The sequence below is a fragment of the Drosophila suzukii genome, chromosome 3 (genome assembly GCF_043229965.1).
Source record: "Drosophila suzukii chromosome 3, CBGP_Dsuzu_IsoJpt1.0, whole genome shotgun sequence".
In the NCBI taxonomy this organism is placed as follows: Eukaryota; Metazoa; Arthropoda; class Insecta; order Diptera; family Drosophilidae; genus Drosophila; species Drosophila suzukii.
The window spans coordinates 51,919,523-51,941,544 of NC_092082.1; the positions used below are offsets into that span (position 1 = coordinate 51,919,523).

Genomic DNA, 22,022 nt, shown 5'->3' on the forward strand with positions numbered 1-22,022 from the left:
TTTCCCACACAGTATACGCCGATGACTAACATATTTATCAATTTAAAACGAGACAAAAATGTGTCGATCAACTTGAACAATCTATTTAACGAAATTAACGCTTGGTGCCAAAAATCAGGAGCAATGCTCTCTGTTTCAAAATGCAAGCACATTCATATATGCAGGAAGAGAGCCTGCTCATGCCAGGTATCAACACAAGATACGACCATCAAAACGGTTACGGAACTGTCGTTATTAGGACTACATTTTGACCACAGACATAAATTTAAGCCCCACATTAAGAAACTACAAAAATCAATAGACAAGTCCCTAAACATAATAAAATGCTTATCCAGCGGAAAATAGAATAGCCACCCACATACCTTAATCGAAATCGTAAAAAGCCTATGCATTTCCAAGATAGATTACGCCCTTTCTATATACGGCACGTCAAAGAAATCTACTATAAAACCAATCAGAACTCTACTAAATTCCGCACTACGAACATCATTAGGAGCCTTTTGCTCTACGCCAACAAATAACCTCTACCTTGAAGCAAACATCCAATCAATAGAAAATAGAACCGAATACCTAAAAGCAAAGTCAATCCACACTATCCTTCAGGCCAAAGACACCCCGCTCAACCAAATCATACATCGGATCTCCAAAAACAAAAATAAAAAATACAGAAACTCTACCATCAACCAAAGCATTAATAGCTGCCAACACCTTGATATCCCAACCCAAGCTCCTCAGAAGACCAAATCAATAAAACCACCCTGGCTTATGGACGAAAGCTTAGTAGACATACAATTAAGCTGTGCCAAAAAATCGACTACCAACAAACATGTTTACCTTAAAAAGTTCCTGGACATCAAAGACAACCTTTTAAAGAAGAAATTTTCCTTCCTGTATACCGATGGCTCCAAAAACAAAGAAATTATAGGTCTAGCAGTCACCACAGAAGAAGAAATTGTCAAGCAAACTGTCCTACCAACCTACTCCTCAGTTTACACAGCAGAGGCAATCGCTTCTGGAAGCTGTTAGATTAGCCGAGAAGAAAAGAGGTAAAATCTGCATTTGCTCCGATTCACTATCAACCTTGGAAGCTGTCCTTAATTGTAACAACATGTCATTTTACACTACATCGATCCGGGACTTAATCATAAAACTCGCCCCAAAAATCATGTTGCTATGGGTCCCTAGTCGCATTGAGATCAAAGGAAATGAATGCGCCGACACAGCAGCGAAAGAAGCAACAAGATCACCCCTTATTTCCATCCCAAATCTAAACCGCACGGACATTAACAAACTGTTAAAAACGAATATACTTAAAAATAATACAAACCTACAACAGAAAGCATCTCCTTGGTACCAAGCCATTAACCCAGAGATGATAAGCATCAACGAATACGCCAAAAACGCACAACTTTGCAGCTTGCCAAGGAAAGAAATTACTAAAATCATCAGGCTTCGACTAAGACAATAAACAGCCATTGCCGATTCTGCACCACAGACGCCATCTCGATCTCACATATTCTTAACGACTGCGCCGCATTTCAAACACATAGACCTAGCAACTCGAATATAAAACAAGGAAGAACGCTTTAGTCGAGTACCTCGACTATCAGATACCCATTACTCAGCTAAATAGAGATATGCAAGTATCAAAGCGAGATTAAAATGCGCCACCTACCGGCGGTATACAGATTTAAGCGTTATGGGCGTTAGAGTGGGCGTGGCAAATTTTTTGGACCAATCGATAGGTATTGACGAGACCAATACATTTCAGTTAAAATTTTTGTATCTAGCATAAAAATTGTGGGCGTCACAGGTTTTCGCGGTTTGTGGGCGTTAGAGTGGGCGTGGCATATTCGCGTAATAAACTTGCGCTGCGTATAAGGCTACGGAATCTAAACCTGAAATCCCAATTCTCTATCCTTGATAGTTTCCGAGCTATCCACGTTCATATTTACGATTTTTTGAAGTTTGTGGGCGGTTTATGGGCGTTAAGGTGGGCGTGGCCAACTTTTTTTTGGGTCAATCGATAGGTATTGATGAGAACATTTCAGTTAAAATTTTTATTCTAGCATCAAAACTGTAGGAGCCACAGTTTTGGGCGGTTTGTGGGCGTTAGAGTGGGCGTGGCACTTTACTGAAACAAACTTGCGCTGCGTAAGAAGCTCAGGAATCTGCACGCCAAATCTCAATAGCCTAGCTCCCATAGTTTCCGAGATCTCAGCGTTCATCCGGACAGACAGACGGACATGGCTAGATCGACTCGGCTAGTGATCCTGATCAAGAATATATATACTTTATGGGGTCGGAAACGCTTCCTTCTGCTTGTTACATACTTTCCGACGAATCTAGTATACCCTTTTACTCTACGAGTAACGGGTATAACTATCTGATCTCTTAATTAACCCTTCATATGAAAACCTTCAGCAAATCCTCAACTTTCTCAAATCAGCTAACCTACTTCAACTCATTTAAATTGTTAATCACCTTCTCTTCCCATTCATATGTAAATTTCTAGTTATTAAGTAAACATGTAATTACAATTTAGTCCGGCCGAAAGTCTCAGCAACTATGGCCGATTCCTCCCTGTACCTTAAGTTTTAAACTTTTGGCAACAGAGTACAATAAATAAATAAATAAAACCAAGACCAAGCGTTTATACTAAATAGTAAAAAAAATAAACTCTCAGCATCAATTTTAGTACACGTACACTGAGTGAGTATAAATTGTATACTCGTTAGTTTAACTTTGATAACTTTGAAAGTTTCAGTTTAATATTGTCGGAGTCATAAGGTTAATACGCATCTTATCAAGATATTTTTGACACTCAATCTCAATAGTTAAGTTTTAATGTACGAATAGTTTAGTTTCTATGATCTTTTTTTTTGGGTCTGTTTACAAGTTTTTTTAGGATTTTGTGTCTGATCTTTTCCTCAAAGAAAAAGTATTTTTTATTCGCTTTTGTATGAAGCCGACATTAGCTTCGCAGGGTTTGTTGTTTATAATTCGAATGTCAGACCGTATCCCTTGGTTTTTGTTGGTCCTGTAGTACAGTTTATTTGAAGTTATTACATTTCTTGGTTGCAGTCCATGCTTTAGACTGATGGATATGAAAATTGTTCGATTCAGCTGTGCCTTTGTTCGTTTTGTATAACTGTTTCGAGTCCCAAAATGTTTGGGTTCTTGTCTGTGCTGTATTACAGTTGAATATTTGAATCTTTAAGACACTGTGTGATTTTAAATATATTGCGCTTTGCACTCGCTATAATACAAACACAAGTCGAATAGTTCGTTAGACTAGTCATCATTGTAATACCCTTCTGAGTTCCAACATTTTGTTACATCGACAAAACATCTTTCTAATCGTTTGCTATAACTACATAATTATTACAGTAAGGACTAAAGCCCAATAGGGTAACGGTTAGACATTCAAATTACTATTCCCTTGCAAACAGTGATTTCAGTCAGAAGATTGCAATGCAGTGAATAATACGTTTTCGACCCTATTTGTATTTTTCGATCTAGCCATGTCCGCTTGTCCGTCTATTAGACTGTCTGTCCGTCCGGATAAACGCTGAGATCTCGGAAACTATTATAGCTAGGCTATTGGGATTTGGCATTCCGATTCCTGAGCTTCTAACGCAAGTTTGTTACAGCAAGGTGCCACGCCCACTCTAACGCCCACAAACCGCCCAAGAACTGTGTCTCCTACAGTTTTAATGCTAGAATACAAATTTTAACTGAAATTTATTGTTCTAATCCACACCTATCGATTGACCCAAAAAAATGTTTGCACGCCCACTTTAACGCCCACAAACTTCAAAAAATCGTAAATATGAACGCGGATATCTCGGAAACTATCAAAGATAGAGAATTGCAGCGCAAGTTTGTTACGCGAATATTCCACACCCACTCTAACGGCCACAAACCGCCCAAGCCTGTGCCGCCCACAATTTTCACGCTAGGAAAAAATTTTAACTGAAATGTATTAGTCTCGTTAATACCTATCGATTGACTTTCAAGTCAATTTGCCACGCCCACTCTAACGCCCAATAATGCTTAAATCTGTTTACCGCCCACATAACCATATATTGAGATCGCTGGTAGGTGGCGCATTTCAATCTGGCTTTGCTGCTTGCATATCGCCATTTCCATTTAGCTGAGTAACGGGTATCTAATAATCGAGGTATTCGACTTTCTTTGGTCGTCCCTTACCGCGTTTTGGACTGATTGGCATAGCATTACTATATCTTGGGTCATCAAGTTGACAGGTGCAATCACCACTTTGTCCACCACTGGCAGTATTACTGGTACCATGAGAACTATATATTTACTTCAACACAATCCGTATTATCAAATATTACCTTTAACTATCTGTTGAACATAACAGTTTATACGCCATCCCTACTGTTATGTACATTACAAAAATTAACATTATAGATATTCCTACCCTTCAGTTCTGCATTAGGGACGCGGTGACATGGCTCAAGGCAAAAAGCTTTTTTGTTTTTTTTTGTGCCTAAAACGCTGTGCCGCTGTTGACGTCAGCAGAGAAGTCGGCGCAGTGTAGAAGACTGCCTACGAAAACGATCGTGCAACAAAGAGAGGCAGATATTCGGAGCTTCCCTCTCTTTCTTTGTCTTATAATCTGCCTGCACTCGGCGCTCTCAGAGACAAATTTCGGCAGGTCCGTTATTTCTTTTGAGTCTCTCCGTTTTGTCCGGCTAGCGACTAATGTTTCGGCGGAAAAATTTTCGTGGCGCAGCGACATGTGAGTGCCCTAATATTTTAGGAGCATTATTGTATATCGAAAAAAAACAAGTAATATTGTTTTATAAAAGTAAATTATTTGATTATAGTAAAGTTAAGTAAATTGAATTTACTTTTAATGTTATGGTTACGTATTATACATTAATATTACAATATAATTTTTTAGTTAAGTTATAGAAAGTTAGTTCGTTAAAATTTATTGAAATATTTAAAACATTTTAATAGTACCATTGTTGAAGAATTCCTTTTTATATTTTTTACTAAAAAAAGTCAAAGTTATGTAGTCGGATATTTTTCGCTTTAGAAAGGGTATAGGTGCAGTGGCACGCGCCTACTACGAAGAGAAAACAAGAGAAATCATTCATTCTGTTTGAGTTATTGAAAGGGAAGCAAGCCATTTAAATTGTGCGCAGCAGATTTACTTCTTTCGTTTTTTAAAGTGAAAATAATAAAGTCAGGTAAGTGTTACATTAAGTTGAAGATGTTGTGCCTTGATCTTAGTTTAAAGTATTAAGGTATTCAATGGGTTCCGTTAGCCGAAAGTTGATGATGAAATGTTTTGCGCCAATAAAAATCCTGCAAAGGGTGAAACACAGCTCTAATAGGTAAATATGCAAATAAACAAATAAAACGCATTTTTTAAGCATATGACCATAATTTTTTATCAGGAGCGTTGGCCAAGGATTCGGAGGACCCGGACAAAGGTTTAAGGAAGGCGATGACCAATGTAAAAAGCAAATTAACGTAACATAAAATTAGGCTTACTAACAATAATTGTCCCTTAACAGAAAACCTAAATAACATTATTTAATTAAAATATATTTAAAAGTATATACAAATTTATGTATTTTAAATTCTATAAGTAAAAACTCATGGGAAAAATTCTGATTTTCACAAGTGATTTCACTTGGGACGTGTCACTTGCAAGTGATTTCATAAGTGAAAACTCATGGAAAAAATTTGATTTTCACAAGTGATTTCACTTTGGACGTGTCACCGGCACGTGACAGGCCATACGAAAAATGAGTATAAGGAACAAGTGAAATCACGTGGGACTTCGAAAAATTTTCATTTGAATTTTCACTTGTGAAAATGCGGACATCCCATACAATTTTCTATATGGAGCGTCACTTGTTCTTCACTTGTGCAAGAGGACATGTCCCACGGGATTCACAAGGTGATTCACAAGTGAAACTTTTTTTTTTGGAACTGAAGGGTACTTTTGAATATTCGGGCACACTTTCTGTTTATTCTTCTCTTTCTGATCCTCGTGTACAAGTGGCTGGTTGTGTGCAGAAAACAAAAAATATAAATTAATAATTAAAACAACGATCATAAAACATATCCATCTAATATTGGTGTTCTTATTTAAACTGATAAAGGACTGAACAGTTGAGTGGTATATTTCAACAGGTTATGGGCCCAGGCCACGTTCGTTAAGAAATTAAAAGTGCATACAAATTTTTATTTTATTTCTAAGAATTAGCATAACACGTACATATGTATGTACAAAATGGACAAGTCAAAGCGAAACATTAAAACGTTTCTCGGCGAGAAATATTCTGTATGGAAACTTAGAATTAGAGCACTTCTTGCTGAACAAGATATATTGAAAGTGATTGATAGTGAAATTTCTGACGACTTGGATGAAAATTGGATTAAGGCAGAGAGGAGTGCTAAAAGTACACTGATAGAACATTTGAGTGACTCCCTCTTGAGTTTCGCAACAAGCAACAACACAGCTCGCGAAGTTCTCAGAAGTCTAGATTCCGTGTATCACCGGAAAAGTCTTGCTTCACAGTTATCTGTACGCAAACGGTTGTTGTCGCTAAAGCTTAAGAGTGAAATGGCATTAGTTACTCGTTTTTTTGTTTTTGATTAACTGGTTGGCGAACTGTTGGCGTCGGGTTGTAAATTAGACGAAATGGACAGAATTTCGCACTTGCTGCTTACATTGCCAGCATCTTATGACGGGGTGATAGAGACACTTTCAGAGGAAAATATAACGCTAGCTTTTGTCAAGAATCGCTTACTAGACCATGAAAAAAAATTTAAAATGCTAATAACGATACAAGTAAAAAAGTTATGCAGGCTGAGGCTAAAAATAATTTTAACAATAACTATAAAGCAAATTTTAAAAACAATAACAAATATAAATTTTATGTTAAAAATTATAACAGAAATAATAATACTCAAAAACCATATATTGTTACGGTTATAAAAAACAAATAAATAATGAAAATATTAAACAAGTGCATACTGCAACAACCAAGCCAGGCTTCGCATTCATGCTTGAGAGTGTGAATCAAAATAATAATAATTTAAACGGGAACTTGAATTTTGTTCTTGAATTTATCGTTCTAAACGATAAGTCATTATTTGTGGACTATGCTGACCTGGAAACTCCCATAATGATTGCTGTAGCCAAGCATGGGGAGTATATTTTGTAACAAAGCGTGGGGTCGTCCGCTTGGAAATGAATTGCAGAAAATCTGATTTCCGTAAAAAGGCTACAAGTGGCTGGAGTTACTGTCATGTTTGACGAAAAGGGCGTGAAATTGACGAAAAGTGGAAGAACTATTGCTGAAAACTCAGGTGCGTACAATGTTCCAGTTATTATTATTATTATTATTAACAGCTAAACGAAAATTATAAATCCGCGATTAGCTTAATGATTAAAGCTATAGCAACTAAGGCCTTAAGCTTATTGAATTTAAAGCATATAAAGTAGATACAAAAAATAAAGATTTATATAAATTATGGCATGAGAGACTGGGGCGTATAAGTAAAGCAAAAATGTTAGAAATAAAAAGAAAGAATTTATTTAGTGATAATAGTTTCCTTAATCCTACCGAAAATATTTGCGAAGCTTGTTTGAATGGAAAACAAGCCAGATTGCGATTTGAACAATTTAAAAATAAAGAGCATATAAATAGACCTTTTTTTGTTATTCATTCTAATGTCTGTGGTCCGATAACACCAACAACTATTGATGATAAAAATTACTATGTAATTTTGGTGGATCAATTTACTCATTATTGTGTCACTTACCTAATAAAACATAAGTCGGATGTGCATAGCATGTTTAAAGATTTTGTCTCAAAAAGTGAAGCCCATTTTAATCTTAAAGTTGTTAATCTTTACATAGACATATTTAAAACAAGGGAGAACGCTATAGTCGAGTACCTCGACTATCAGATACCCGTTACTCAGCTAAATGGAGATATGCAAGCAGCAAAGCGAGATTAAAATGCGCCACCTACCGGCGGTATACAGATTTAAGCGTTATGGGCGTTAGAGTGGGCGTGGCAAATTTCAATACATTTCAGTTAAAAATTTTTATCTAGCATGAAAATTGTGGGCGTCACAGGGTTTTGCGGTTTGTGGGCGTTAAAGTGGGCGTGGCAAACTTTTTTTTGGGTCAATCGATAGGTATTGATGAGAACATTACATTTCAGTTAAAATTTTCTATCTAGCATGAAAACTGTAGGAGCCACAGTTTTGGGCGGTTTGTGGGCGTTAGAGTGGGCGTGGCAGTCTACTGAAACAAACTTGCGCTGCGTAGGAAGCTCAGGAATCTGCACGCCAAATCTCAATAGCCTAGCTCCCATAGTTTCCGAGATCTCAGCGTTCATCCGGACAGACGGACAGACGGACAGACGGACATGGCTAGATCGACTCGGCTAGTGATCCTGATCAAGAATATATATACTTTATGGGGTCGGAAACGCTTCCTTCTGCCTGTTACATACTTTCCGACGAATCTAGTATACCCTTTTACTCTACGAGTAACGGGTATAATTATTTGGTTCGACTGTGTGTGTACATAACAAAAAAAGAAAACGTAAATTTGATGAAAAATCGTTTAAAACCATATTTGTTGGGTACGAACGAATGGCTTTACTGAAAATGAGAAATTCATAGTTGCCAGAGAAGTAGTAGTAGATGAGACACATATGGTTAACTCTAGAGTTGCTAAAAAAGAAATCCCTAAATGATAGAAGGGACGACAAAAATAATATATTCCCGAAAGAGAGTAAGGAAAGTAACCCCCTGAATGAAATTAATGAATGTGTTGAATATATTGTCCAGAATGAGAGTATGGAATGTTGTGAACAAGAGATCCTGAATGAGAGTAAGGATTCTAAAAATGAAAATTTCCAGAATGAGAGTATGGAATGTTATGAACAAGAGATCCTGAATGAAAGTAAGGATTCTGAAAATGAAAATATCCAGAATGAGGATATGGAATGTTTTGAACAAGAAATCCTGAACGAAAGTAAGGATAGTAATAAAGATAGTTTCCTGAATGAGAGTAAGGAAGTTAAGCGACCTAAAAAAATGTCAGCACATGAAATCGCTAAAGTAAATAATGATGCAACAAAAAGAAGCGATAGATTAAAAAATAAACCAAGCGTAATAAAGATGAAATAAATTTAAATAATTTTATAATGAATGCTCACACGGTTTTTAATGAAGTCCCTTGTTCATTTGATGAAGTACAAAGTAGAGAAGATAGGTCTTTATGGGAAGAAGCTATTAAGGTCGAGCTTTCTGCTCATAAACTAAATAACACCTGGACTATTGTTAAAAAGCCTGAAAATAAGAAGTGGGTATTTACTTTAAGGCATGATGAAATGGGAAATCCAGTTAGGTATAAAGCCAGATTAGTTAAACGCGGGTTTAAACAAAAAAAATCAAATAGATTACGATGAAACGTTCGCTCCGGTTGCTAGAATTTCCAGTTTCCGTTTTGTTTTATCCATCGCAAACCAATATAATTTTAAAATACATCACATGGATATTAAAACTGCCTTTCTTAATGGTACGTTGAAGGAGGAAATATACATGAAAGTTCCTCAAGGAATTGTTTGCAATTTTGAAAATGTATGTAAATTAAACATATCAACTTATGGGCTCAAACAAGCACCTAGATGCTGGTTTGAAGTATTTGAGCATGCAATAAAGGAATACGGATTTAAAAATTCATCTGTTGATCGTTGTATATATCTAAAAGACAAAGACGATATCAAGAAAAATATGTATGTTTTACTATATGACTTAGTTATAGCAACATCCGACATAAAAGGATTAGCCAATTTTAAACAATACCTAATGACAAAATTTAGAATGTCTGACTTGGGTGAAATACGATACTTTATTGGAATGAAAATAGAAGATCAAGATCAGATACATTTACAAGTTAGTTTAATATGGAAGATTGCAAATCTGTAAATACTCCACTTCCAAGTAAGCTAGATTATGAAATGTTAAATTCAGACCAATTTTACGATGCTCCTTGTCGTAATTTAATTGGTAGTTTAATGTACATAATGCTTTGTACACGACCGGATATAACTACTGCCATCAATATCCTAAGCAGATATACTAATAAAAATAATATAGAACTATGGAAATGTTTAAAAAGGGTTTTTAAATATCTCAAAGGAAATATTAATTAATATGAAGCTCATTTTTAAGAAAAATTTAAATTATGACAATATATTTGTTGGCTATGTAGACTCAGATTGGCTTGGAAATCAGAATGACAGAAAAAGTACAACTGGTTACATTTTTAAAATTTAAAATTTGTTGTAATACAAAGAGACAGAATTCAGTAGCAGCTTCATCCACAGAAGCAGAGTATATGGCCTTGTTTGAAGCTGTCAGGGAAGCATTATGGATTAAGTCCCTTTTAGAAAGCATTAATATTGAATTTGATGGTCCAATAAAAATATTCGAAGATAACCAGGGTTGTATAAGCATAGCCAGTAAACCCTCCTGTCATAAGAGGTCAAAGCATAAAGATATTAAGTATCATTTTTCTAGAGAACAAATTGAGAATAATGTTACTTCCATCGAGTGTATTCCTACAGAAAATCAGCTGGCGGACATTTTCACGAAACCATTATTTATGAATTATGGAATTAAAAAGAAAAATGGGTCTACACAAAGATGACTAAACTAAACCACAACAATGGAGAGACAATGAAAACTATTTTACATTTCAAATTTGATTTATTTAATGTTTTAATACTTTAAGAACTATATTTAACGTATCTAATGAATTGAAAAGACTAAAGTCAATTTTGAAGTTATGTAACTGAAGTTCCTTCTACATATATATATATTGATCTGATTGCGTTTTATCTGGGTTTTCCCAGGAAAAAGGATCTAACCAGAGATCATGTGGTATCACAAGGGGCCTAATGTGGCCTAAGTGTGGGGATTAGGATCTAATCTCCAACCGATACCCGAGCTTAAGGATAGCTTTAGGCTAGGTGGCGCTATAGGGTAGGTGCGTGTTCTCTTGTTCTGTTTACAAGTTTTATTAGGATTTTGTGCCTGCTATGATCTTTTCCTCAAAAAAAAAAGTATTTTTTATTCGCTTTTGTATGAAGCCGACATTAGCTTTGCAGGGTTTGTTGTTTATAATTCGAATGACAGACCGTATCCCTTGGTTTTTGTTGGTCCTGTAGTACAGTTTATTTGAAGTTATTACATTTCTTGGTTGCAGTCCATGCTTTAGACTGATGGATATGAAAATTGTTCGATTCAGCTGTGCCTTTGTTCGTTTTGTATAACTGTTTCGAGTTCCAAAATGTTTGGGTTCTTGTCTGTGCTGTATTACAGTTTAATATTTACCTTCGCTAGTAGTTGGTTGCTGTCCATCTTTAAGACACTGTGTGATTTTAAATATATTGCGCTTTGCACTCGCTATAATACAAACACAAGTCGAATAGTTCGTTAGACTAGTCATCATTGTAATACCCTTCTGAGTTCCAACATTTTGTTACATCGACAAAACATCTTTCTAGTCGTTTGCTACAACTACATAATTATTACAGTAAGGACTAAAACCCAATAGGGTAACGGTTAGACATTCAAATTATTATTTCCTTGCAGGCAGTGATTTCAGTCAGAAGATTGTAACGCAGTGAATAATACGTTTTCGACCCTATTTGTATTTTTGAGCAGCATCACTCGACAAGTCGATCCCGCTAAAGATTTATTATATACATATTCTTGATCAGGATCACAAGCCCAGTCGATATAGCCATATCCGTCTGTCCGTACGAACGCTGAGATAAAACCTATAAAAGCTAGAATGTTGGGTTAAGCATTCTTGGCATTCCTGCGCAGAGCAAATTTGTTTTATTGGAGTGCACGTCCACTTTAACGCCAACTTTAACGCCCATAAACGTCCATAACGCTAAAACCTTTCTTGCGCCCACATTATTAAAGGTTTTTTTAATGTTATTTAATAATTGAATTTTAAAAATTTTGGAAAAAAATGGTTTTAGAGAAATAAATATAAAAGAAAATAAGTCAATTGCTACAGATGGAGAAATAGTTGTTAAACAGAGGTTACTTTTTAATATTTTATGTTTCTTAAACTATAACAAAACTCAAACTACAAAACATTTATTTGTTAGTTAAATCCTGATACAGTTTATTGCTTGTTTGCCAAATAGTATACGTAAAAAAAGTTTCAGGCAAATCAAAAATGTGAAAAATTATTTTTGGTGAATTCCGTTTAAATTGTAAAAGAACGACGCATATGAGAACAGGTTGATACAGCCCCAAAATGCAAACCTATTGCTTATACACATGTTCTCGAAAAAACCCATATTTCTGGACAATAAGGGTGCATTACAGTTTATTTTTTCCCATTACTCGTAGAGTAAAAGGGTACAAGGAAATGTCAGGATCATTAGCCGAGTCGAAGTAGCCATGTCCAACCAGCCCGACTGGCCGCCTGCCTGTCCGTCCGTATGAACGCTGAGATGTCGGAAACTATAAAAGCTAGAAGTTTGTTTCCCCAGGGTGCCACGTCCACTCGAACGCCCACAAACGCCCATATCGCTAAAACCATTTAGCACCCATATTTATACTCTTGCAGAGGGTATTATAATTTCAGTCAGAAGTTTGCAACGCAGGGAAAGAGACGTTTCCGACCCCATATATATATATACTTTATATATTCTTGATCAGCATCACTAGACGAGTCGATCTAGCCATGTCCGTCTGTCCGTCCGTTTCTACGCAAACTAGTCTCTCAGTTTTAAAGCTATCGGGCTAAAAGTTTCCCAAAAGTCTTCTTTTCAGGTAGTATATAAGTCGGAACCAGACGGGATCTTATTCGTCTGAAGGTATGTAACAGGTAGAAGGAATCGTTTCCGACCCCATAAAGTACGAGTATATATATTCTTGATCAGGATCACTAGCCGAGTCGATCTAGCCATGTCCGTTTGTCCGACTGTCTGTCCGTCCGGTTGAACGCTGAGATCTCGGAAACTATTAGAGCTAGAAAGTTAGTATTTGGCTTGTAAACTCTTGAGGTTCTTGCGCAGAGGAAATAGGGTGTCACGCGCTCTCTAACGCCCATAACGCTAAGACACTTTTAGCACCCACATTTTTGAGATTTTGTGTTGGTTATCAGTATTCAACTAAGTGCCAAAAATAGTTCTTGGGAACAGGCGCTTTGCTACTTATATATCTCTATCGCCTCCTTTTTGAGTGCTGAGTAACTGGTATATATCGGCACGCTCCAATTCAATATGCCTGTGTTTAGCTGATTTTGATAAAGCTTATCGAATCAAAAAAATTTAGAAAGTGTATTTATTTCGTAGATCGTATTATAGATTTTCGTCACAAAAATTGATTGCAGAACTTTTGTTTGTTGAAGGTGCGATCGTTACTAGATTTTTACCTCGTTAAGATGTGTTATTATTTGATGCGATTGAGCTCAAAAACATTTGTTCTACAAGTTTTTGAAAAAATCGCTAGTTTAGCGGGATAAAAGATAGAATTGGCTAAAATTCAAATTTATATGTCATTAGATAGTTGTATGTCATAATTGTTCCTACTTAAATCCCTGCAAAATTATAGCTAAGTTAAATTTTAGGTTCAGGTTTTTCGGTATTTTTTCAAAAACTAGATAGTCGATTTGTAAAACACTCTCAGAACTTGCAAACACTTGAGATTCCTCATCTTTCGACGTATTACACATTATCGAGAAAATTCGCGATTATAAGTTATAGAGCGTCAAAACCTAGAACTTAGTTCAGAGCAAATAACTCCTCAGGTTTGCAGAAGATTATAAATTTTAGAACGAAAGAAGACAGTTTTGAATTAAAAGAACACCAAATTATTCTGTGAAAAATGTTTTGGGTTTTGAAATGTAACCACAATAACTTCACGTGCGGAAAGCACAGAAAAGAAGCCGAAGCCCATTTACGTTTCTCTGGCTTAGATCGCGTTTGGCTCTTATTATATCGACTTAAACTTAGAACACAAATTTTATTTATATTTGCAATATCTCTTACACCGATTGCACTTCCAAGTTTATGTAGGTATGGACAAAAGCAAAGAAAGTGCCCTAACACATTTTTGAAGAAGGAAGAACGATATTGTCGAGTATCTAGACTATCGAGTATCAGCCAAACGAGATTGTAATGCGCCACCTACCCGCGATCTCAATATAGGGTTATGTGGGCAACAGACAGATTTAAACGTTAAAGGCGTTGGAGGCAAACTTTTTTTGGGTCAATCGATAGGTATTGACGAGACCAATACATTTCAGTTAAATTTGTATTCTACCATGAAATTTGTGGGCGCCATAGGCATAGGCGGTAAGAGTAGGCGTGGCTGTGTACAAGGCTACGGAATCTAAATCTAAAATCCAATTCTCTATCTTTAATAGTTTCCGAGATATCAGCAATCATATTTACGATTTTTTGAAGTTTGTGGGCGGCTTGCGCTGCGCATGAATCTCAGGAATCGGAGAGCGCTACCTAGCCATAGCGGCTTTGCGGTGTATTAGTGAAAACAGCTGATTTTCTGCATAACAGTGGATAACAAATATCAATTGAATAAGAAAAGTATTGACTGTTACTTGGTTATAACTTTTTAATGAATGGTCCGATTTCAATAATTTTTGGCATGTAGATGGGTATTAAATAAATATATATACTTTACGTTGTCGGAAACGCTTCCCTTTTCTTGTTACACACTTTCAGACGAATGTATTATACCCTTTTACTCTACGAATAACGAATTTAATTAGAGACGCGCCCCTTCAACATACAAAAGTTCTGACCTCGTTTCTTGTAACGACAACGCTTTAAGCGATCTACTAAATAAATACACTTTCAAATTTTCTCTCTAATGATCTTGTCGTGGAAAGCCATATTGCTATGCTTTTTTTAAAGAAATGGCCAAGTTCCAGCTTAAGACCTTCTTGACAAGACCTGGCAATTAAAAAAAAAATTCGATTTAAAGGCGAATTCATCTCCCAAAAGTGTTGCTTAAAAAATTGAAATAGTCAAAGAACTGTATGCGAGGAAGATGTTATAAGTTCTTAAAACGTCCAAACTTGTGGATATTCTCGTGGCGTCACTGTTTGGCATATAGACCTTTCCTGGCTGTTCGCCGTCTTTCAGTGTGAACGCTGTGCTCTTGGAAACAATAAGTGCAAGCACCACTGCGCAGAAACACCCTTCCGCTAAAATATTTTTCTGGTTAAAAGCTTTTTTAAAATGCTAACGTGATTTTTATTTTTTTTATTTTAATGTGTCTTTAATTTAATTAGACATTCTTTCGCTTTTAATAAGAAAGAAAGTCTTGAGCAAATTGTATTGCTGATTTAACTACACAAAGAATAACTTAGTACCTATTAAGATTGGTTATTATCCAAATCCAATTTAATACTTGACCATGTGTATTAAATCGGTTTACTGCCATTTACAGTTGGTTGATTACTACGAATTTTAAATCTATTGGTTGTACCAGTATCCGAATACCCTGACCGATATATTAGTAAAAAAATCAATTGTCTGATTTTCACTGCATTTTAATAAATTGATTTTTTAAGAATAACTAATTACCTTTTAAGATTGATTTATGCCCGTAAAAATATGTTTTTATTATTCACAGTTGGTGGTATAGCGCGATTTTAAAATCCCTTGGTAGTAGTATCAGTATCCGATTTTCGCTCAATATTTTTATTTTTATCCTTGGCAAATAAATAGGTTTTTTGGTCTACACTTAAATTGATAGTAATAAATCTTAAGCCATCACTGTTTCTAAAAGAATATTGTTATATTATGTTATTATGTGTTTCAATTAAAGTGTTGTTGACACCAAAGCTTGGCTTCATTTTACTAAGCCTGATAACCATTTTATGTTTTTAATCAAAAGCATTTATTGCTCTTAAACGCTTTATTTATTCACCACACTGTTAAATTTTTGCTATGCGTTTTAGCAATTAATGCGATTTTGCTGGTCAATTAACTTTTGAGGATGATTATTAATCGTGGTTTTGTAAAATCAGTAGATAACCGTGATTTAAATGTTCAATGCTTTTCATCTAAAACCGGATAAATCGCTTGAATGCTCGACACAATTTCTCAGCTTAAGTTTGCCCAGAACCTTTTGCTCTGGCTGCTGGCCCGTAAGTGTCAGCAAAACGTAAGCCACCGTAAGTGTCAGTAAAAAAGGGAGATAGCCTCAGCGTAAGTGTCGTAGAAAAGTAGAAAAGGGAGATGCAAGACTGCTCTCCGAAAAGAGAGAGCAGAGAGCAGCCGGACACTAAATATGAGCTCTTCCAAAGAGAACCGTAAGAAGCTGGACTGACTAACGGCACTTTACTCGTTGGCAGCACAACGAATGCTTTCCAGAGTGGTAGAAAAGTTAAGTTGATTTTTGAGCTTTTAAGAGAACCACACTGATTTCGAGGAAGCTTTAAAAAAGCACTAGTGTGTTACTTCTCTAACGTCCTCTATTTGTATTTCAGACGACAGAAGAGTTCCGCTACATTTGTGCTTTAGGAGCTAGCTTCTCTGCAAGGACTTTCTGCAAAAAAGCTTAAATGAAACTGATTGAGTTTCCTAAAAAAAAGTAGATTGTTTAGCTTCAAACGTAGAGGGTAATAATTATTTTTATCCACTCAAAATCATCAAAATTATTTTTTTTAGTCACAGTTACTAAACTTTTACGAATTTTGAAAGATCTCAGGATCTCACGAGTTTTTATGTTTAGACAATTTTTCCCGAGCTCATCAATTAATATAATTTGCTGTGGCAATAACATTACGGTAAAATAATGTTAATTTCTAGGAAGAGAATGAACAAAAGTGTTTTGTTTTTGCGATATAGATCGTAAATTATCGCTTAGTGTTTGATTAGCTTTTATATTGCAAACAACATTTTTAAAAACATGCTCTTTGTCAGATTTAACTTGTTTATAACTAATTTTGTTTTAAAACACACCAAGACCAATGATTGTAGTTCCTGGTAGTTAAAAAGAATTTAACAATGTTTTCTATGGATCATATTTTTGTGAAGAAAAATGTTTCGGTTCATATATATATATTTACATGAGTCGTTCTGCGCCCGAATAAAAAATCAGAAGATTTTTTTATATTCGGTGGTTATTCTTTATTAGAACGTTGGAAAAAGACCAATTGTTACAGAATTGGTTAGAATGAAACCTCGGTTTGCGTTTTAGAATTTACTGTTAGTGCATTAGGTGACGCAATCGCAAGTGTATGATGCGAACGCCACTTCTTTGTTTATGTTTACATAATTCGGTCCTATTAGATTTTTAGATCTTATTGGATTTTTACGTTTATGGAATTACGTCATTGTTGACGTTCGGACTTAATAAATTTTCTTTGTTTGTTTGCTTTGCGGGATCTCAAGCTTCTGTATCGTTTTTAGTCAAAGCCGAAATTGGCGATTCTGTTTGTTTGTGAACGGTTTCGTTCTTTGAACTGGTGGCTGTTAAGAAATCGCAGTGCAGACACGTCACTATATATATATTGAGTTGTTCTGAACAAATTTTGCCGACTTATGCTTTAATTCACAACTGTTATATCCCTTTTTACCTTTTTCAAAGTAGACGGAGGTGTCAGGTCGAAAAAAATCTTAAGAGTTAACACTTGGAACATTTCCTTCACGTCACTGTAGCCACTTTTTACGACGTCATAACAGAGAAACTATTCTTTTCCCAAAACCAAAGTTAAACTGAAATAATATTTGTGTCGCTTATTTCCGGACGTACACAACCAGGGACCGAATATACAGATTATTTTAGATTTTCTTGACAAAAAATGATTTTTTTTTATAAGTCTTGCAAAAACTCTAGAGCACCAATGAGCTCGATTTTGGTCAATGAACCACCATTATTTTTATGAGTTTTATTGTACCCAATACCCGTAAAGTAAACGAGTGTATTAGATTCGTCGGGAAGTAACAGGTAGAAGGAAGCGTTTCCAAACCTTTAAAGTATATATATTCTTGATTAGGATCACTAGCCGAGTCGATCTCGCCATGTCCCTCTGTAACGCCCACAAACGCCTATAACGCTAAAGTCCGTCTGCACCCACATCAGTGCTGCCATTTAGTCCTTTTCGAACTACATTTATATTTATTTTGTATATCAAACTATTTTACTCATGTCCACATTCAATAGACCTTTGGGTATCTTTCGATAGTTCTGACTAGCTAACGGTGTACGTTTAGTGACACAAGTTTCAAGATGTGTAAGAAAAATTGTAAACATAGACAATTGTAAGGGATGTCCGCTTTTTCACAAGTGAAGTTTTTCGAAGTCACTCGTGATTTCACTTGTTCCTTATAGTCATTTGTCCTATGGCCTGTCACCTGCAGGTGACACTTCCCGCGTGAAATCACTTGTGAAATTCAAAATATTTCCAATGAGTTTTCACCTATGAAATTACCTGCAAGTGACACGTCCCACGTGAAATCACTTGTGAAATTCAAAGTATTTGCAATGAGTTATAACTTATGAAAACATAGAACATAAAATACATTCATTTTTATTTACTTCATTTTAATTAAATTGTGTTGTTTAGCTTTTCTGTTGAAGGACAACTATTGTTAGTAAGCCTAGTTGTATGCTTCGTTAATTTGTTTTTTGCATTGGTCATCGCCTTTCTTAAACATTTGTCCAGGTCCACTGAGTCCTAGGCCAACGCTCCTGAAAATATATGCAGTTGCGGTCAAAATAATAGTAGTGTCGTTCGCTCAGAGAGTTTTTTAATCATTATTTTCTCTATTTCTTCGCCAATCTAATTCATTTTTTCTATTAAGTAAGTGTAATTATCTGCTCTCTAAGAATGTGCAGTTAATTTTGGTTCTCATACCTCTTTGTATTTATTTTCGCCTTTATTTGCAATGACCCGCGTGCTTGACTCAGTCAAAATAATAGTAGTGCCAGAGAAATTATCAAGAATAATTTAATTTACTCCATTTTTAACAAGGTTTGTATTGTTTAACAATACATTTAGATGTTATTTAATAGTACCTAGCATTTTTGAATTTATTCTCTAAAATTAGTTCTAGCTACATGGGCCGTGGGAAACACTGTACTGCCGAGAGGCGAGATCTGATTAAAAAAATTGATTTCTGCTGGAAAGACTTATGTCGAAACGCAAAATATTATTGGCTGCTCTTCTACAATGATTACAAATGCTGTTAAATATGAGATAGCAAATGAAACGCGTGGTCGACCCAAATTATTGGACAAAAGATCAGTGGATCGCTTAAGAAGACAGGCAAGAATAGAGCCTTTCGCGTCTGCTGCATCTCTGAAAAAAACATGTGACTTAAATGTAAGTTTGGAAACGGTAAGAAGACGGCTTAGAGATAATAACCTCATTTCAAGAAGTCCAAGAAAAGTGCCCTTACTCACAAAAAAACATGCCGCCAAACGTTTAAAGTTCGCAAGGCAGCACTTGAATTGGCCTTTGGAAAAGTGGAGGAATATTTTGTGGTCGGATGAGTCAAAAATAGTTTTGTTTGGAGGCCGAGGCTCTCGGCAGTTTGTTAGACGACCACCCTTAAGTGCTTTTTCTCCAAAGTGTACGCTAAAAACGGTAAAGCATGGTGGTTCATCAATTATGATTTGGGCAAGTTTTTCACACTATGGAGTTGGGCCAATATATTGGGTCAAAACCATCATGGACCGTTACGTACACGTCAATATTTTAAACGACGTGATGCTCCCATATGCCTCCGAGGACATGCCTCTTATTTGGACGTTCCAGCAGGATAACGATCCAAAACATTCAAGTAAACATGCTAGGGATTGGTTCGCAGCCAACCAAGTAAATGTCATGGAGTGGACCGCACAGTCACCCGATCTCAATCCTATTGAGAATTTATGGTGTGACGTAAAAAGAGCAATCTCAGAAATAAAACCAAGCAATAACTTCCAACTTTGGGAAGCTGTACAAAGGACTTGGAGCTCTATTCCTGTAAAGAGATGCCAAAACTTGGTTGATTCCATGCATAAGCGCTGTGCAGCTGTTATAGCAAACAAAGGATATGCAACAAGATACTAAAATATAATATAAACATAGATGAATTATATACAGTACATAATTCAACCTATAAACGTTTTTTTTTGGGCTGTGAAAATTTTGAAACTTTTCACTACTATTATTTTGACCGAACAATTTTTTGTAAAAATTCACATTAGTATTTTTTTTGGAAAAATCCTTTGAATTATCCTTAGTTTTTGTTTATTATTATTAGCTACTATTAGTTAAGTTTCAATGAAAATTAAAGAAAAAATTGTAAAAACATTTCTAGAGTTATTTTTCGGGGTTACTAAAAAGCCTCTGTGGGCACTACTATTATTTTGACCGCAGCTGTATGAGCATATGCTTAAATAATGCGTTTTACTTGTTTATTTGTATATTTACCTTTTAGAGCTGTGTATACCCCTTTGCGGGAATTTTATTGGCACAAAACATTTCATCTTCCACTTTCGGCTAACGGACCTCATAAAACACCTTCAAAATTTACGTACTTGAAACTAAGATCAATGCACAACATCTTAAACTTAATGTAACACATACATACCTGACTTTATTACTTGAACTTAAAGAAACGATTAAAGTAACTCTGCTGCGTACAATTTAAATGGATGCTTCCCTTTCAATCACTCAAACAGAATGCACCAAATCTTCCTGTCTCTTCTTTACTTGATTTCTTTTGTTTTCTCTTCGCTGTTGGCGCGTGCCGCTGCCCCTATACCCCTTCTAAAGCGAATAACATCCGACTATATAATTTTTACTTCTTGAGTAATAAATACAATACGAATTATTAAAAAATTTTAATATTAAAATGTTTAAAATATATAAATAAATTTTAACGGACAAAATTACTATAACTAAACTTAAAAATTATATTGTAATAATAATATATAATACGTAAACATAACATTATAAGTGAATTCAATTAACTTAATTTTAATATGATCAGAAAATTTACTTTTATAAAGCCATATTATGGTTTTACGAAAATGTATTCTCCGAAATGTTAGTCACTAGCTAGACATAACGGAGGGACGAAAAAAAAAAGGATAACGGACCGGCCGAAATTTGTCTTTGCGAGCGCAGAGTGCAAGCAGAATTTAAGACAAAGAAAGAGAGCGAATTCTCCGAATATTTGCCTCTCTTTGTTGCCTCACCGATTTTGTCAACAGTTTTCTACGCCTCTACGCTGCACCGACTTCTCGGCTGACGTCAACACCCGGCACAGAGTTTTAGGCACAAGAAAAAAAAAAGCTTCTTGACGTCTGACAAGGTCACTCCGAGCCTTCTGCAGAACTGAAGGGTGTATATAGCACAACACAGTTCAATAGATTCAGTTGTAAATTTGTCGGAAATATGTATCAAATTTGGAGCAACCTAGGATGACGTAATTATTGACTCGGCCATTAAACTAATATAGTTTCCTTAATAATAACATTTTGCTGATCTGTGCGGTTTTTTAAGCTAAGTGTTGGCAGCACTTACCAGAGATCTGCAACCGGTATGATCGAATCACCTGGATCACCATGCAAAAATTTTCGTTCAATTCACTCACTTCACTCAGCCGAAATATGATCGTTCATGACGCATACCCGATCAAAACGATCATTTTAAGTTTCGTGAACAAGTACAAAGAACGATCTTAGCTAAGAGCGCGTCGTTCCGAACAGAGCAGAATGTTTTGATTTGTATTTGTGTTGCGCAGGGATTGATCGTGCAGTACTCGACTTGAATGTACGGATTTTAAAAAATCTGTTAACTTATGAATTTTTATTAACAAAATTAAAACTATCAGTTTTTCATAGTTAAACTAAAACATACAAATGATGATTTCTTAATGGTAGACTTATTACCTAATCAATAAAACTAAAATTAACAGTTCTTCATGTAAGACTAGGAAAAAGTATGA

At 35.6% G+C, this 22,022-nt stretch overlaps 1 protein-coding gene and 1 long non-coding RNA gene across 5 annotated transcripts in view; one reads left to right on the forward strand and one right to left on the reverse strand.

Annotated features, from left to right (window-relative positions):
* Positions 1-21,680, reverse strand: part of LOC139352897 (uncharacterized) — a 208,582-nt gene extending 186,902 nt beyond the window's left edge. For 3 of the 4 annotated variants that reach the window (XM_070995562.1, XM_070995569.1, XM_070995570.1), the window contains exon 1: positions 15,657-16,214. The gene's annotated coding sequence lies outside the window, so the exon portion shown is untranslated. Of the gene's footprint in view, positions 1-15,656; positions 16,215-21,598 lie in introns of those variants that run through there. The other variant, XM_070995563.1, reaches the window with a different exon arrangement.
* On the forward strand, positions 5,122-6,111 carry LOC139353234 (uncharacterized). The gene is made up of 3 exons (XR_011604404.1): positions 5,122-5,225; positions 5,283-5,372; positions 5,436-6,111. It is a non-coding gene; the product is annotated as an uncharacterized lncRNA (long non-coding RNA).
* Positions 21,681-22,022: the final 342 nt, after the last annotated feature.